Source organism: Sebastes umbrosus, chromosome 19 (assembly GCF_015220745.1).
Source record: "Sebastes umbrosus isolate fSebUmb1 chromosome 19, fSebUmb1.pri, whole genome shotgun sequence".
Taxonomy (NCBI): Eukaryota; Metazoa; Chordata; class Actinopteri; order Perciformes; family Sebastidae; genus Sebastes; species Sebastes umbrosus.
Genome location: NC_051287.1, coordinates 5,174,966 through 5,193,265, shown reverse-complemented (window position 1 = coordinate 5,193,265; position 18,300 = coordinate 5,174,966). Strand labels below are relative to the sequence as shown.

Here is an 18,300-nt window from a genome sequence, read left to right as displayed (position 1 = left end):
AACCGAAGAGCTGATAGAACAATGGCCAAGCGTCGGGGAGAAGAAAACACCGAATTTGTCCATTAAGTATTTGATTGTTAATTTTTTTTAAATAGGTCTACATAATACAGACTGAGATTTGTATTAAAAGTTACTAAAAATATCATGAAAAATCATCTCTGATGCAATATTCACTGGAAATAATCTGCTCAAAATTCATCCAAATGAATCATTACACAAACTTCCTGCAGTTATTGTGTTCACTATTTGGGTTAATTGTACAGTTTATCAGTTGTTCTGTATTGTTATTGTTATGCATTGAATATAACATAAAATATATCACCTCAGGGGTCGTCACAAACACCGGTCTCCTGGTTGAAAGTCTTGTGTTTGTTTGACCCATCCGACTCGCCCTGAACGGACTCTCACGCTATTAATACTACATCACTTGCTCCGACCGTTGAATAACGCCGCGGTTTGGTTTACATTGGAGTTAGTTGAAAGCCTGGTTCGTCACTGACTCATGCTAAAGGGCACCTCCGTGCGTTGGTTTCCGATACCGAGGGGCGCTTTTACCAAACGGTGGTATTTTACAATCAAAGCTGAAAACTTTTCTGTTTATTAAATTTATTTTAAAAATTCTAACACAGCACTGTGACTTTTATTCTTGTATTTTACACCCGTCTTATTCTATCTAGCTTGTGTTCATTTCTCTTGGACTGTTTTTAATTGTATTCAAATGTCCTTTTATAATGTGTTTCTTTTGCACTTTTTATGTAAAGCACTCTGAATTGCTTTGTTGCTGAAATGTGCTCCACAAATAAACTGGCCTTGCCTCCCCTTTATTACCCATCATGCTCAGCAGAGTGACCTTCTCTGATCCCCCTGAAACTACCTGTCAGCTGAAGGTCTGCCCTGCTTTCACTCTGACAGGCGCGTCTGTCCAAACAACTCCAGACTAGGACCTTAATCTGCAAACCAAAACAACATCACAGACAACAATTAAAAAAACAACACATAGCTGAAGGAATGGACAGCCTGGTGTTTACCGAGGCTGATGAACGAATGCGTGTTGATGTGAGGTATAGCCTCGCCGCAGCTAATGAATGAGCGCGAGAGGTACGCAGAACTCCAATTTCCCTGGCATTTTTATGAGCACTTGAAGTCAGACTGCGGTTTGAAGTTGCATTACTTGCTCTCTTTCATCAATTAGGAGAGCCTCCTAAACTAAACGCCTGGCTCAAAGATGTAACAGAGGTGAGGCCGGGACAACAGTAGGTGGTGAGGGAGGAGAGGGGGGTGGGGATCAGGAAGCCCACTGAGTTTGTAATTAGCAGAGTAATGCAGGACGTCAGACAGCTGGTTGGGATTTTGACTGTTTTATCCATTGCCTGCCTTCCCCCCGTGGCAGGTTGTTATCTGTGCCTTACAGAGATTTCATTGGCTTCCCCTGACCCCCTGATGGGGGCTCTGAAGCCACATCTCAGGCCTCCGACAGCGGGGGACCCCTAAACTTTTAGTATTATTCACACAAAAGGATTCCTTGCATGACTCAGCCATGTGGTCCCCATTGGGGTCTCAGCAAGCGTGAGCGAAGATGAAAGCCTGCCTCTCTTTCCTGCTCCGAATGGGTTGTGCGCACGCCAACTCTGCTGATGAGTGTCCGCTTTTGTTCTGCACCGGACCACACACACACACACACACACACATACACACGTGTACATAAACACGGCAAACCACACGTGCGCTTCAACACACTTCCAAACGCCCACAGACATACTCAGTTAGACCGCAGTCACTCAGACACCCAGTCCTCAATGCGCTGTGAAGACTTTTGAAAAACACCCAAAAGCTCTGCGTCAGAAATGATGAAAAGTGGCTGACATTTCAGAGGAGCTTTATCACGCGGATTTGCTGATGGCTTTACATCAAACTTCGGTTCTCCTCACAGATGTTTTCCGTCTCTATTTGCTTCATATGGGCCGAGTAAAAAGGAGATGGGGCTTGTATTTGCGCTCTGAAAAAAAAGAAAAGAAAAAGGATTTACATGAAAAAGTCGTCTTTTCAAGTCGCTCTTAGATCGTACGACACACTGCAGAAATTCAAAGTGATCCTGAGAGGATTGAATTTTCCGTTTTCATTAGATTTCCTAATCTCGCTTTTCAACACGAATTCGGAAATATCCTGAAAATACATTACTGGTATTTGAATGAATCACACTGGTGGAGCAGATGTGCTCCACATATGGGATGTGTTAGGGGAAATTACTGGTTAAGCACTGTAAACTACTCTTTGCAAGCAACCTGCAAACCACAACAATGCAAGAAGAGAGCAAACAGACCTGCTATTGCCGCCCTGCAGAGGCAGAACAAACTCCACAGCACTCCATCATGTAGAAGGTATTAGCTAAATTAGCTAAGCAGAGCAGATCCAAACACAAGCCCTCTAGGTTTAGCCACAGTCCACTTTTTATTAGGGCAGTAATTATAATTGGCCTATGCCAGCTACTTCTCAATCCTTAGACCTTGTCATCTTAATCCCGGCTAATCCTCCTTTGTGTTTGCAGAAATTAGTTTGTGAAGTGGGCTCAATCTAGGTCAATCCTTCGGGCACTTTGGAAAGACTGATGGGGTTTGTGTGTGTGTGTTTGAGTCCCCCCTTGACAGATTTGATGGGAGGTTGCATGGAGGGAGGACGGAGCAGGGGTGCAGTGGTGGGCACTGAGTTGGGCAAACACCTATTATCACCATTTTAATTGGAGATTAGCGGGAGGATTTAGCTGCAGAGTCTGCAGGGAGGCAGACGGCAAAGGGTGCTGGCATCACTCTCTGCGGGCATGACTGTGTGTACCGATATAAGCCTGCGAATCTGTCTATGCTCAATGTAGAGGAAGAAAAAAAATGAGAGAGAATGCTGAGAAGACTTCTTCCTCCATCTCATAATGTAGACAAGATAGAATGAAATGACAATTTCGATTATGGTGCAAAATGAGTTTGCCCTTTGACAAAGTCACAGGCGATATTCGTTCAGAGGATTCCCGAGGCGGTGACGGAAATGGGTCAGATCATGAGCAGAGAAATACGACTGAATAAAAAAAATGGCCAGCAGAGAGAGAGGTGAGAAGCATTTGTGACAATATCTGGGAGCAGAGAGGGAGAGGGCGATACATCGAGCATTTACATGACTCTCATGACTTTGACAGAGATTAAAGGAATAATCCGGCACATAACCCACCGTAAAAAAACACAACTTGTCGCTTTTACACAAACAAAAGTGATCTAATGTGTTAATTAGTGAGCTTAAGTGGTGAAGGGGGTTGGCAGATTTTGCCTTTGGACACAGCCAGACTATGGATGTATTAAGAGAACTGGATACAGCGTTGGAGGCGGGCTCCCGTTCATTCCTATGAAAGATACTCAGTGGCGCATGAAGCCAAAATAGCTCAACTGCCGAGTGATAAAGTATCTGGATCATGCCGTGACCTTCTGCATCCATTGAGCCCATAGAGCTGGCACATAACCCGCCTCCCAGCTCTCAGTCCACAACACATTCTCACTCCCAACTGTTCAATTACCGCCGCTTGGTCAGTGCCCCTCGGCATCAGAGACCGATGCACGTTACTTTTGGACAGACCAGGGATGGTGTGTCAATATATGCTCATTGCATGCATAGCGTTCTTTCAAAATAAACCGTTTTCACAGGAAGTTAGGTTTAGACAACACAACCACTTGGTTAGGGTTAGGAAACGGTCGTGGTTGATGTTAACTTCACTGACTAGCGACTCAATTGGCTCTTGTGACCCTTGTGACTCACGGGATTGACGATACTAACGACTCACGTGACAAATGGTGCCTTCAAATGGGGTCGTCTTTACCGTGTTCAAGAGGAGAGTCCTTATGAACGCCCCCCTCTTGTCGTACTCACGACCTCGTTAGTTGAAAGTTTCTGAAAGCTCAGAGTTCACGACTTGTGACGCGTTTGTTGACGTTGTCAGAAATGGCGAAGGCCATGAAATTATTCGGTGAATAATAACTGAATATATTGTAATTTTAGTCGTATATTGGTTTTCTTCGTAATTTTATAATACGTCTGATGAAAATGTTGATATTCCCAACGGCCTCATCTTTTTCCTCTGTCGTTATGCCTTTTCATTTCCTGCATTATGTTACCCACTTGCTACCTTCCTAAGTTGTTAGCCTCTGTGGCTTCTAGACGGCGACAGTAACATTAATATTGCCGTTGCTTAGCAGCAGCGCTCTCATGACTTAACCACTTGAACACCAAGCATATTGTAAACACGACTTCTCATGTTGTAAACACGAGCTCACGAGTTTCATTTGAAGGAACCATGATGACTCACGGGACTAACGACTGACGTGACAAAATAAGTCAACGTTACTTTTAGTTTCACACGGGACACGAACAGCGGTCTCTTGTTTGAAAGTCTTGTGTCTGTTTGACCCATCCACCACCCCTCCCGCTCGCCCTTAGCGAACACTCACGCTATTAATATGACTTCACTTGCTCCGACCGTCGAATAACGGTGCGGGTGGAGTTGCATTGGAGTTTTTGGAAAGCCTGTTTCGTCACATATTGTTGCTAAAGGGTGCCTCCGTGCGTCGGTTTCCGATGCCGAGGGGCGCTGCCCAATCAGCGGTATTTGACGAGTTGGGAGTGAGACCAAGTTGCGGTCGAGCCTCAGTCTGTGGCTCATTCACATGAACAGTAGCACAAAAATAACTTTTGCTCACTTCAACTATTAGTGCATGTGTGTTTAAAATGATAAAACTGCACCTGCATTCATTTTTCCAGTTTATATTCCAGCCATCAAACCAAATATTAAGATTAGAGAAGCATTGAACAGTCGTTACTGTCTTTCTGAGCCGGAGCACAGAGGCTGAGTCAGCAGCCACAGTGCAGGTGCTAATTGATAAGAGTTTTTTTTTTATTTCTGTTATCTCATAAGCACAGCGCCTTCGGCCGTTACCTTGTGACTACTGTCATATGGCTCCAAGGTGAAAAGTGGACTGTGTTTAATCTTGCGTGTATAAATTGCACCGCCATAAAAACGCAGGGCAATAACCTTGGCCGGAGTGTGTTGGAGTGTGATAACACACATGGCCCTCAGTGCTAACAGGCCGCCGAGCTGAGGGGGATTTAGCATGATATACTGTAGTTTAACAGGGTTAATGTGCTTGAAAGAATGTCTTTTTATCTTGCTTATTTTGCTCTTTTCCCACAACTGTCTCTTCGCCAGCGCTCTTTCCACCTCCCATGCTTCTCATTTCTCACTGTCCTCCCAACGATCTGTTTCTCAGCTCTGTTACTGTCCTGATGTTTGATATCTTTAAGCCTGTTGAAAGAATGGTAGGAAGGTCATGGAATGAGTGGCCCTTCTGTTCAACAGGAGGCAGACTATAAACACTACTCTAAATTTGTATTATTTAAAGGTTGGATGAGAAGATACCACTCTCATGTCTGTACGTTAAATGTGAAGCTACAGCCAGCAGATTATTAGCTCAGCTTAGCTTAAAGACTGGAAATGGGGAAAAAGCTAGCCTGGCTCTGTGCTGCAGGGATGACGTATTTTTGTAGGCCAACCAGAAAGTTAGCATCGCACTGGTTCCCTCAACAAAAAGCCAATGGGATTTTCCCCTTGGCATTTTGATTATTGCACAAACCAAACTCTGTTAACTTTTCCTGCTTGGGCCTGAGTCTGTGACGTTACTCGCTCCTGTCGCCGCCGCTCTCTCTGTCTTGCTTCACCACTCACTTCCCACGTACACACAAACTCTACGTACTGGCTCTGCTCCAGAGTGGGCTATTCGCGTTTTCTCATCAACCGCTGTAGCTCTCTAACACGCTTGGCACGCGGTAGAGCCTTCAGTTGGTTGCGATCTCATCTCATTGCTAGATAGCGCCAAATCCTACACACTGCTCCTTTAAGACACGTAAAAGCTTAAGAATTCACGATATTCAATGACGTATTTTATGTTGTAGGACAAAACGTTAAAATCTCTTAAGTTTGAGTTAACCACAGACCTTATTTCAGGCATCTAACTAAAAACCTGTTGGCTTGCAGACGAGGGAACCGGATTTGCAAAAATGCAAACTCATTTCCGGGTTTTTGGATTTATTCCTGGAGCTCTCTATTGCTTTAAATAGCCCATGCTACCTATGATGCTGTTATATGACAAAGCCTTCATGGATTCCCTCTGGTAAGAAAGGCCATTGTCTTCACCGACTCACGTGTTAGTTGCAGTGGGAATTAGGGGAATGTAAGTATTTTATTAGGTGTGTGGAAAAATCCCCAGTATAACACCTTACCCTGCAGTTCTCATCTTACCCAGAAGCTTCATACACATTAATCCTCAGCAGTTAGAAACTAGAGCATCTTATATCAAATGGTGAAGGGCTGGGAGGCAGCAGAACTAAAGCACAAGTGAAAATCTCTTTAGCAGTTGCTAAATACGTTTACATTTGCAAATAATCTCGCTGACAGTTTGTGGTTTGTTTTACATTTGCATTTTATTTTGCCTCCCTCGTCGCCTTCCTGTGTTGAGCAAAATACATTTTTAGTCTGTCCATCTCATGCTGTGGTGTTTCTCTGTGTCTCTCTCTTTCTGTATTGACATCCCGAGAGACACTGACCCACTTTTCAACTTTCAACTCTTCTTGACTTTTGTGTGAGAGCAGCAGCAGCAGATATCCTCCATCTATCAGATCACATGCAGGGAGCAGATACAACCCCTCTCCTCCCTCATGACTAATCAGCTGGAGCAGTTTTTCTTCCCAAAACGCAGCACACCAGCCTCCCCCACAGACTGCGAACTCTTGACTTTCCCTCACAATAAGCCCACCATCTGGAACTGACCTACCAAAATGTCCTACGTGGGAGAAGAACAAAATTTCACAACTGCATCATCCAACTCTGAAACACTTTCAGAGGAGCATTTCACTCCTACAACATTGTCGGAGTCACGAGGGAATATGGATTTAAAAAAAAAAAAAACTATCTCCAGTTCTGCTGCATCAATTTCTATATGTTTACATTCTTACTTTTCAAATCCTGTCGCCTACATTACCCACAATGCAACGCAACCGCAAAGAGTTTCTAATATTTTAAGATGGATATCTTTGAGTGTTCGATTGTTAGTCTATTATTTTGACTGATATTGTGATATGATTTGCGATATTAGAGGGAATGATCATTTTTACATCATTATTCTCATTTTCATTGAAAAACAAACTTATAATAGTGTGATTTTTGCGGGGATCTGTTCCAAACACAGATGTTTTCTTAAGTCTGTAGAATATAGGGCTGCACAATTAATACAACTTTTATCAAAGATGCATTACGGCCTTCTGCATATTTTTTTTGGTCTGGACCGCAGAGGGCCAGCCCTACAAACGCAAACCTCTGTCACTGAGTGAGTGGTGAAGTTACACGATTGGTCGGCCGAAATGGAGTTTCCTCATTGGCCGTTGCTCTTTCAAAATGAAAAGTTTGGGAACAGTCCTTTATGCAAATGAACCCGTCCAGCGCGATGCGTCCGGCTCAAGAAACTTGGACCAAGCTACTAAGTAGGTCTAGTGATCTAGTGAAACTAGGTGATGTAGTTATAAAATGAAACGAGATGCAGCAGTGGCATCACCTTTTTCTCGCTTAAAATGTTTTCAGAAGTAGATTTTAGTCGATTGTTTAGATGGAATAACAGAAAGTTTATGAGCAGGCAATATTATATTATGTTATATAAAAATTCCTTCTAATATCGCAAATCATATTGTAATTGCTATATCAGTCAAAATAATTGCAATTAGATAATTTTTCAAAAATGGTTCAGCCCTAGTAGAACATGATGTGTTCAAATACAATATTTAGTTTAAAATTGTATTTTGTCTCACATTTCATTTAACAAACATTGCACCTCCTGCGATATGAAAATTGCAGAAGGCCACATTGCGATTTTGATAAAATTTGTGCAGCTCTGAAACCATTCATTGAAAATAAAAATATCTTTTAAAAATCAAACAAACAAAGAAGATTTTCCAGAGCTTTAAACATCTCACAGTCTTCAGCAGCGGATGGAGTTTGCTCAGTCAGCAAAATGGAGACTTGTTTCCATGACAACTGAGCTTGCTCCACGTTCTGCTGAAGGCCATGAGATGCGATCGAAAGCTTGAAAAAAAAAAAGCTACTTTTGTAAGTAGACCTTGAGTTATGATTTTTTGTTTGTGTGTGTGTCAAACTACTATTTCCATGGACAAGAATGAACTTTCATGCTCAAGGATTAATTGAAAAATAACCGAAAGATGAATGAATCCATAAAATACTCATTAGTTGAAACCTAAAATACATTATATCATTATCATAATACCTCTGTAGCAGTGTTTGTGATTAGTCAGCAGTTTTTTTTCTTCTCCTTGTGTATTTATATATCCACAAAAGTTTATCTTTTTTCCACAGAGCTTTAATAATCTTTTATAACATTAGATAGTTTTCCTGCTCTCCTCTCCTCTCCATTAGCCAGCTCTAAGTAATGCTGACCTGCTGACAGAGTCACCACTTTGGCTCCGGTCCAGTTCAAATGAGCCCACTTTGGCCCTCGATTCCAGCACGGATGGCTCTGGCCTGGCTCTGGTCCATTTGTGATGGAGCAGGTTCACCACCTCGGAGAGTACTCAAGGTCACCGTTCAATACTCTCATTCCTGTTTCCTGAGGCGGGTCGTGTACTGTGTGTGTTTTTTTTTTTTTCCTCTCTCTCTCTATCTGACCATACAGAGAATTAAACTTTATTTTTCGGTGGCATTGAACGTCCCGGAGCTAAAGCCTGAAGGCTGACATTCCTGTGGGTTTTTATCTTCAGGTTGTGAAGCCAGTTTGATACGGTATGGCTGTGAATGTGAGCATCTGTTATCCCAGAATGCCCCTGGGGCTCTCAGTCGCTCTGTGGGAAATGACACTGGAATGTTAATTGACCTAGAAATCACTAGGTGTTTTTTTCTGTTCAGCTCTAGAGACCTAGAGAGATATACAGACATAAATACAGAATATACTGTTCCAATACATTTGACTACCCAGCTTTATTTAAGCAAATCAAAACTCTGCTATTTATTGAATAGAGTATCTACTAAAACATCTTCTTAATGTGCCAATTTAACAGTTTTTTGCCTATACAGAGAATAGAGAAATTATGTAAACACTACAAATATACATATTAGGGCTGTCAATCGATTTATCACAAATTTAAATGACAAATGACAAAACAAAATGTACCTTAAAGGGAGATTTGTCAAGTATTTAATACTCTTATCAACATGGGAGTGGGCAGATATGCTTGCTTTATGCAAATGTGTGTATATATTTATTATTGGAAATCAATTAACAACACAAAACAATGACAGATATTGTCCAGAAACCCTCACAGGTACTGCATTTAGCATAAAAAATATGCTCTAATCATAACATGGCAAACTCAAGAAGCCCAACAGTCAACAACAGCTGTCAGTGTGTCAGTGTGCTGACTTGACTATGACTTGCCCCAAACTGCATGTGATTATTATAAAGTGGGCATGTCTGTAAAGGGGAGACTCGCGGGTACCCATAGAACCCATTTACATTCACATATCTTGAGGTCAGAGGTCAAGGGACCCCTTTGAAAATGGACATGCCGGTTTTTCCTCGCCGAAATTGAGCGCAAGTTTGGAGCGTTATTTAGCCTCCTTTGCGACAAGCTAGTATGACATGGTTGGTACCAATGGATTCATTAGGTTTTCTACTTTCATATAATACCAGTATCTTCACTCTAGCTTTAAAACGGAGCCCGCTACAACCTAAAAATCGCTAGTTGCGTTAAAGAAATTAGAGCCGTTAAAACGAATTTGCGCTAACGCGCTATTATCCCGTTAACTTTGACAGCCCTAATACGTATATTCTGTTTTTAAATGAATTTTAGTCACAAACACTGCCTCAAAGGTGGCTTTAATATTTTATTTTTTTTATAAAATAACAGCTTTGTCAACAACAGTACAAAAGAGAACAACAACACTAGACAACTAAGACAGCTAATAGACTTCAAATCAACTAGCAGAGCAGTATGTCAGTAGACATTGTCCTGAAAACAACAATCATCTGTGTCAATGTCCTTTTTCACAAGGTGTTCATCTTATTTTGTCTATACCCCCTAAGGCATTTATTCGTTTGGCATTCCTGCCCCTTTAAGACCTCTCACCAGAAGTGTTTTTCTTTTTTTTCTTGTGAATCTATTTGTGTGTCAAAGAGGTGTTGATTCTATTCTATGGTAATTTGTGTTGCTGCAGTTCATTCTTGTATTGATTGATTGTAGTGTAATGCATCACCGTTATTGTCCCGTAGCTCTCAGACTGTATTTAGAGGCTTAGTAAGAAGTGCTTCCTCCAGACTACAGCACACTTCTAATACTGCTCACTTCACTGTTCTTGTTGGCACTTCGGTGAAACCCTTGAGAAACGCATCACATTCATTTTATTTGTCTGAACACGGTGGGCGTATTACAGGAATGTGAACTGACCCAAATATCAATGGGTGTTTATCCGTTAAGCAAGTAGTTATACATATGCACACACCTGCCAATGTGCTTCAGGCTACTGCCGCGTCCATAAAATGGAAATTCCAGCAGTCACATCTCATGCAAATCAGCTGGTGTAGCTGCTGCTGCTGAGAGGGCCACGGCAGAACCACAGGTTACAGTTTAACCCTGCTTGTTAGAGCAGTCGGGTAGTGGCAGAACTGTTAGCCAGCCCGTACACCCCCACACACACCCCCTCTCCCACCGCGCTACATTTCCACACCGAAATCCTAACAAGCCTATTGCGATTCAGGAGAAGGCGTTTAATTTGCCCCGGAGCTAACGTTTTTTTTTTTTCCAGCATGTGTACACTGTAATGAGATTTCCACTGCATTTGAAACCATTCTCATCACATTTGAATAGAGAGAAACTGCTGCAATTCCCCCAGAAATAAAACTTTATGGTGAATAACAATAAGTACCGTTGGTAGTCTGTTGGTTTTGCATCATTCCACTGTGCCTGGCTCTAAAGCCTTTGAGGGAAAAAGACTCGGTAACATAATGCCTTGTTTCCTCATTACCGCTTGTCTTCTGCTGAGGAGAAATAATGGGATAAAATGAGTCACACTGCAGCAGTGTGGGCAGGGCAGCTTATTGTTGTTTATTGGGCTTGTTTGATCTAGAAACTACTAATTCCTGCACGCAGTTAAAAGGGGATGTAAAACGAATGGAACAAATCAATCATCAGTCATGAAAAGACAAACTAGACGGTAGCAGAGGAGCAGTAATAGAAAAAAAACTATTAAATGGCATTATTATGAAAAGTTTGCAAATGTTCCTTAAGATAACAGAGCACCCACCCATTCATCAAACTGACGGCCAAAGGAAAGATGCTGCCGGTGGGTTAAAGCTCAGTATGATAAGAGAAACAAATACTCAATACTGCAGCAGAATGAGATCCATGAGCTCACAGACTTTAACGGTTATAGAGTCGGTATAGCACATTTAAGATACGTTTATTTCTCCGGTTTAGGAAATAGTTGTCATGACATGAAACTACTCAGACCAGAATCATGTGATTTGCACATTTTCTCAGCCTGAGAAGGCGCAAGGCATTTAGCGTGCAATAAGAACGCCTTTCTTGCTTTTGGCGTGTCATTTGTACGCCATGTAGTCTGTATTGACTGCGATTTAAACGCCTCCGTGTGAATATGCTACGCTCAGAGCTAATGACGTAGAATAAAGGGAAGAAATACTTCTTATGGCGGGCGGTTGGGGAGATGGATGGTTCCAACAAACACCAGACCTTCAACCAGGAGACCGGTGTTTTGTTTTGTAAGTCTGTGACGTATTTTCCGTACTTATGTTACGTTGTTTTCCGTATGTATTTTACTTAGTTTACGTACTTATTTTAAGCCCAACCATGATGTTTTTCCTAAACCTAACTAAGTGGTATTGTTGCTTAAAACCTAACTGCGGACGGTACCGAGGTTTTGTTTTTCAAATGACACATGAAAAGCCTAAAATGTGTCTTTATGACACGCGGAATGTCCCTGTAATGTCGTGCTATTTATACGCCTTCCCATGAGATCGGGTTGTTTTTTCTCAACTGGTTTTGTTGAATTAAATGTTTTAATCGTAACATTTATCAAGACATTTAAAAGCTCAGCATTATAGTGACGTAAAATTTAATCTCTAACATTTATGGTCTGCTGGAGCGTTCAGACATTTAAAAAGATTTGGTTTAATATATCATCAGCACAGCAACAAAAACTAATGTAACGTCTCTAAATGTGCGGCAAAGTAGGGGCATTCAAAGGTCCACTTACTAGCTTTTTGAAAACGCCACAACAGAACAGTTGTATTATGTGTGCGTGTGTGTTGGATGAAACTGAGCTTGCATCTCAACAGATCCAGACAAGCAAACTCCCTCCGCTGAAGAAGACAGTTAAAGCTCTGGGAAAAAGCTGCAGTAAGTGGACCTTGAGTTGGGATTGATCGTCGTTTGCATGATCCTGTTTAACTAGATCTAAAATAAAAATCATAATCGCTAGAGCATTCATTCATTCGTCATCATGTTGTACGCTCGTGATGACATCATAACGTTACTTGCGGAACGTAACGAAACTATCAAAACGCCTTTGCACTTGATCTACTCATAAAAATTAGCATATCTCAAAAACTAAAAAATTTTACATAGTTGGAATAACTTATGGAGTTTTGAGAGATATTGTGTTCATGTTTCTAGATTTAGAAATCTTTTGGATCAGTATGTATTTATTTAGTATCATGTATGTATCAAATGACATCACAATAAGCCTAAATACTAATGTAGGCACTGGCGAACCATTTCTATAGTTCAAAGTGTTAAAATGATGGTGAATAATGATCAGATAACAACAATATGGTTGACTGATGGTTAAAACAAACACGTCAGTATTTAAGTGGGATTACAGTTGCACCCAGTAATATCATTGGAAAAACATTACTCCCAGTCTCTCGCATGCAGGCCCAGACGTACCAGACCATAAAGCACTGAGTCAGAAAGAAAAGGATTGTACGGGGGCGGCTAGAGAGAAATAGACTGTAAGAGCTGATGTATTATCAGAAAAACAACTCCCTGAGCTGAATTAGTCACACCAATACATCAGTTAAAAACACGGAGAGCCACATTTTAAGGCAACTCCTCTAAAAGCTGACATCACCGGCCTACATCACCCTCCTCCAGCCCCAGTCCAGGGCCCCCATCTGTCATAATCACTCACATATGTTTTGGGAAAAAGGGCCTGGGGGGGCCGTCCTCTAAAGGCACCCAAACATACCCTACCTCCCCTGATTAATCTCCCCGCAGAACAGACACACTGCCTGATGCTTAACACACACTCTGCCATGACACTTGTGATTGGCCTAGAGACCGAGGAAACAGACCCCTCACCCCACAGCCATATGGCTCATTCATAAAAACCAGCATGTGAGAAAATGTGCTGTAATTGTGCAGACATAGACGTGTTAATTTCTTGCGCAAGGTGTTGGAAGATAAAGCTTCTTATATTATGCACTAAAGAATGAGGAGCTAACAAAACCACGGACTTCATGTTTTGATGAGATGTTTTTATCAATGAGCGGCACCTTCTGGCACCTGCTGCCTCTTAATTGGAAGAGGTTGAGTGTTTTGTTTGCCCTTGCTCAGACCCGAGTGTTTTCTCACCTTTTCTCTCACTGATACATCCCTCCTACTAACCTCTTTACCCCTTTTGGCTTTGTTAGTGCTGGTGTCACCCGCTGGGACAGACTGTCATCTAATTGTAATCTACCGGGCGGCTATTTGGGGGGGGATGGTACGCTGGAGAAGTTTTTGCAATTTAATTTTATAATGAAAACAATCTCCGTGCACACAAGCGTTTTAGCACCGTTTCAGAAATAATCTACATCCACAATAACACACCTGAAAACGCATATCACATGACCATTAACGTACACTAGGTATGCTTGTGCTGGTGTAAACAGGAAGCAGATTGTCTACTCTGCAGTTGGGTTGCTTAGTTGCAGAAAATACTACTACGGAGGAACAGAATTTTCAGAACAGAAAAAAAACAACACATAATGCAGAATTATTATTTCCTTCCAGAAAAGGGTGATATGATAGGAGCATGACGAATCAGGGAAGGACATGTCGTGACAGATGAGACCCAATCAAGAAGCGAACGTGGGTGTCTGCGTCATCATTTCCAACAGTCTCCATTTCCACCCGTCCAGACTGAAACACAATCTCTGAGTTTTCAAAACTAAGACGGGGTCAGCAGCATTTTCAAAAGTCTCCGTTTTAGGGGTTCGAAAACGCTGGAGTGGTGTGGAAATGTAGCAAAAGTTATGAATTTTAAAACAAAAACATATTTGTCCAGCAACATGTCAGACGCACGTGTCAAGTTCTGCTCCAGTTTTTTCAAAATAAACTTCAGTCTTCAAAGGAAACAACTTGGGTTAGGTTTAGGCAACAAAACTACTTAGTTAGGTTAAGGGAAAGATCGTGCTTTGGGTTAAAATAACACCGGAAGTTCCGTGACAAATCGGAACCGTACACTGGTCTACTGCGCGAAAGTCCAGTATTTCTTTATCCGCCCAGCCACCCCCACCTCCTCCCTACACAGCGTTTGTCGCTCTTTATACTTTATGATTCACAATTACGTTGACTACATATTTTGTGTCATATATACAAATTACAGTGCATTACTTTTCGTAGGTATAGCTACGGACAGTGTATAAGAACAGCCTGTAGGGTGGATATAAGGATAGTAGTAAGGATGTAGCCTTAGAAAACCCTGGAAGGAGGTAGAGGAGTGTCATTAACATGTGAACTGTACATTCTCCCTTGTGTTCTTCTTTCTCCTCTTGTATCTGTAATGTGGTGGAATGTGGTGTGGGGCCATTGTTCTTCATTATCTATGTTAATCATCTCCATGCATATGAACAAGAAGCCTTGTGTGAAATCCTGCCAGGCTGGTTTACAGTAACACAATGTCCACAGTGATGCGGAACATTCTGAAAAGCCTGTTACATGTAGAACGTTTTCCTTTCACCCCTCGCTTTTGTTGTCTGAAGGTTGCTTAATCCTCATTGAACCAACAATTATTTATAGATTTACTGTTGAGCAACACTGAGAGTCCACAGCCAGGCTAGCAGCTCTGTGAGGCTGTATTAAGTAGGCACAGTGGTGCACTGAGCTAAACACTAAAATAACATCTTAGTTTAGCGTGTTAGCATGCCAACATTTTCTAGTTATTAAAATTTCGACCTGATAATTTTTGCGAGAGGAAAAGTTAAAGGATCACCAAATCATGGTAACATTGCTTAAAAGAAGCCTGATGGGGTAAACATGAGCAATCAGATGATCAGACATGTTTTAAAGAAGCCAGATTATCTAAACGATTATCTAAAGAGTGATTTCAGAGTGTCTGGTCAAAAAATGTATTCATCATCAGTTAAAAGACAGACTTTCTGGTGCGTTCATTTTTGGTTTTACCCAGTCGACAACCTCCGGGGTCTGAAAAGTGAAGCCAATGCTGAAGTGCCTTAAACTTGCATTCTTTCTAACAGCCAGCAGGGGGCGACTCCTCTGGTTGCAAAAAGAAGTCTGATTGTATAGAAGTCTATGAGAAAATGAGCCTACTTCTCACTTGATTTATTACCTCAGTAAACATTGTAAACATGAGTTTATGGTCTCAATCGCTAGTTTCAAGTCTTCTTCAATACAGCATGATGTTCATTTAGTATATTATGGTCCCGTTTAGAGTCAAATAGACTATAAAGCAGGGGATGCTTTAGGGCGTGGCTACTTTGTGATTGACAGGTCGCTACCACGGCGTTTTACGGTCTGGGAGTTGTCCGTGTTTTTGTCTTACAACTTTAAGCTTTTATTCAGAGTTCGGTTGTACTTAGCTTCACCCTCTCATGTCACTTCTGGTTGCAAAATACCAAGATGACGATGGCTAAAATGCCATACTCGAGGCTTCAAAACGGCAGTCCACAAACCAACGGGTGACGTCACGGTGACTACGTCCACTTCTTATATACAGTGTAGTGTACGATTTTACCTCCACATAAAGTGGTTTAGATAATCTGGTTAAATCATCTGACTAATTAATCATGCACAATGTTATTACTGAGAGGATTGATGGCCAAAATTTCTGGAGAAACAACTTGTACTTAACCAGAATTACCGCAGGAACCACTATCCTTTTGGTAGGAGGATGTAGTTATTCCTGACTTCTGCTCAGTATTTTAACCATTTTACTGTATTACATGATGGATTCTCAAGTGGAGGTGAGTGGAAGTGTGCGTCAGTGGTTGTAAATGTATAGTTGCTGAAGAGTTTCAATTATTCACTGCACCGCATGTGTCAGAGATCTGTTGTGCGCGAGGAGGAGTTGTGGGCGTTAATATTTGATGTCCTGCTTTCTATCCGTGAGCTGCTACGAAGCTGATGGATGACCCCTGATGTTTGTGTGTGTCGGTGTTATTGATCAAACTAATGTGGGAGAGGGAAAGAAAGAGACGGACACTCATTCAGGCTGTCTTGGGTCAGACAAGTTTTTCTTGCGTTTTCTTTTACTTCAGCGGTCTGCCAAAGTAATCAATTGTTAACGGACTGATCCGACGGAGAAATCATGAATAAGTTATCGTAAACCTTGCCTTTCACCTGTATGGGGTTTATCTGTCACTAAGGCCAAGCTATCAGCCTGTAAATGGAAACAATGAGAACAAAACAACAAATAATACATAGGATAAAACTTTAATGTTCCCATGATGAAACTGAGCTCATTATTGTGAAGCTAGAACCAGTACGTTCAGGATCAGGGTTCATTTGGGCCCAGAATTGTGTTTGTGCTACGTGTTTCCACTGCATTAAGATGATCTACAGTTTGTTCAGCAATATGATCGGGGCCACAGTTCTGCTGAACTTGCAAGCTCTGTATAATGTGTTACTGCTACAGGCCTGTAAAGTCTGCAGTATCAGATGATATGAGGGGCGTATTTTGCTCTGACTCGCTTGAACTCCTGATATGTGACCGACCGCGGCTCTCAACTATCGACCCAGTTTAGGTTTCCTCACAGAATTAGTTCTAAAAGTAAGAATATATTTTATAAAGAAAAATAATTTCTGGCTACTGAGAATAAATACTGAGTTGTACAAGATCCGAGTACAAAAGAAAAAATACATCTTCGCGATAATGTGTTAATGTAAATTTGTTTTAACGCCACTAATTTCTTTAACGCGCTAACACAACTTACGCTTTTTAATTGTAGTGGGCTCAGTTTTAGATTAGAACACCTAATGAATCCATTGGTACCAACCATGTCATACTAGCTTGTCGCAAAGAAGGTTAAATAACGCTCCAAACTTACGCTTCATTTTGGCAAGGAAAAACTTGCATGGCCATTTTCAAAGGGGTCCCTTGACCTCCGACCTCCAGATATGTGAATGAAAATGGGTTCTATGGGTACCCACGAGTCTCCCCTTTACAGACATGCCCACTTTATGATAATCACATGCAGTTTGGGGCAAGTCATAGTCAAGTCAGCACACTGACACACTGACAGCTGTTGTTGCCTGTTGGGCTGCAATTTGCCATGTTATGATTTGAGCATATTGTTTTATGCTAAATGCAGTAGCTGTGAGGGTTTCTGGACAATATTTGTCAGTGTTTTGTGTCGTTAATTGATTTTCAACAATAAATATATACACACATTTGCATAAAGTAGCATATTTGCCCACTCCTATGATGATAAGAGTGATTAACTATAGGCAATCATACAATTTTCATACATTGTGGCGCAGCCATCGTGAAATCATCATCATCATTTTCATGGCACCATTAATATTCCCAGTATGTGGTGTAAAAACACAGCATTTTGTCACATCACCTCCACACAGAAAGGTTCACACATTAGCTTGTGACCCACTGGTGGTGTAACACTGTTGAGTGTCAATACATACTGGAGCTGAGGCTTCTTATAAGCAAGGATAAAGCCCCCAACAGACACACACACACACACACACACACACACACACACGCAACAAGGCAGTTGCTAACAGGTGTAAGCGCATGCACCTTTTTCATTAACCTCAGGGCAGGAAGCTGAAAGTGTAGGTGACGGTTTCTATTAATATCTGTTCATTCATAGATTTTTTTTCTTTCCTCTGGATGGTTTAATTTCTCCCTTTGGGCTTAAAGGTGCAGGCCGCTTGTGATTTCCAAACAGAAAACCAAACACG

At 41.6% G+C, this 18,300-nt stretch overlaps 1 long non-coding RNA gene across 3 annotated transcripts in view; it reads right to left on the bottom strand.

Moving 5' to 3' along the window:
* LOC119477925 overlaps positions 1 to 18,300 on the bottom strand; it is a 121,452-nt gene that overhangs the window by 29,808 nt on the left and 73,344 nt on the right. For 2 of the 3 annotated variants that reach the window (XR_005204347.1, XR_005204345.1), the window contains one exon: positions 396 to 1,996. The exons of the other annotated variant lie outside the window; for it this stretch is intronic. This is a non-coding gene — a long non-coding RNA (uncharacterized LOC119477925). Of the gene's footprint in view, positions 1 to 395; positions 1,997 to 18,300 lie in introns of those variants that run through there. 3 annotated transcript variants of the gene reach the window in all.